A 1,024-nucleotide genomic window follows, 5' to 3' on the forward strand; every position below is an offset into this window, starting at 1 on the left:
CCTCTCTCTCCCTCACCCCCTCCACACTCTTGACACCGGACTCTGAAATTGGCTAACCGACCCGACTTCTCTGCTCTCTGCTGCTGCTGGCGGATGATGCACCCAGAAAAAGTTTCTCATGATACAAGGCTAAATGCATTAAATCAAGGATTTTTTTTTCCGGAAGAAATAAGAAGACTTCTTCATTAAATATAAGGAGGTGAAACGTTAAAGCAACGTTTTTACCTTGAGAATAATGAGAATGCATAACAAGGAGGCTGAAATCTGCGTGCGGGATGCAACGAGGAAGTCGCGGCAATGTGTGCTGCTCACGACTGCATGCGAAACAACAGGGAAATGTTACGGCCGAGTGCACCGGCAACACGACTTCATCGTGTCGAGACAAAAGGATGACGACGACGACGTCGACGCGAACGTCAGCGACGGGATGTTTGAACACGCGGGACACATTTCGCGTGATGAGCTGGCAGCTGCCGTCCTCCCCCCTAACGAGCCGGAGGTGGGAACGCCGCAGGTGGGAACACCACACCGCGCACCGCGGGGTGGGGCGGGGCGGTGTGGGGTGAGGTGGCTGGGGCGGACTGCATGGGAGCAGTCTATTTAGATCACGCCCTGGTTGAGGTCCCCGAGGTGTGGCGAGGCTTCCCCCAAAGGCTCTGAGTACCATTCGCGCGAAGCTTGACTTTGACGACGACGACGAGCTCACGATCCCGTCGCATGGTCTCTCCTCGGATTCGTTCGAACATTCCGAGGATCATTCGGCGACCTATACGACGAGATCTCGGCGCCTGCGAGGGTCGAGGTAGGCCAGCCCGCAGTACACGCGTGCACTACGGCCCAGATGTCTGCCTACCCATCAGGCGCTACGACGAGCCCTCTCGGCAATTTCCGGAACGGCAGATGAATTCCGTGCGCTTTCTGAATGATGCTATACCAACATACGCAATCAGAGAGGGCGATCACCTAAGGTTACAAAACGAGAATTTTTTTTCCGTACCTCAAAATCAATTCTGTGTTCTACGTC

Source organism: Frankliniella occidentalis, unplaced genomic scaffold, assembly GCF_000697945.3.
Source record: "Frankliniella occidentalis isolate FOCC.00 unplaced genomic scaffold, Focc_3.1 Scaffold24, whole genome shotgun sequence".
In the NCBI taxonomy this organism is placed as follows: Eukaryota; Metazoa; Arthropoda; class Insecta; order Thysanoptera; family Thripidae; genus Frankliniella; species Frankliniella occidentalis.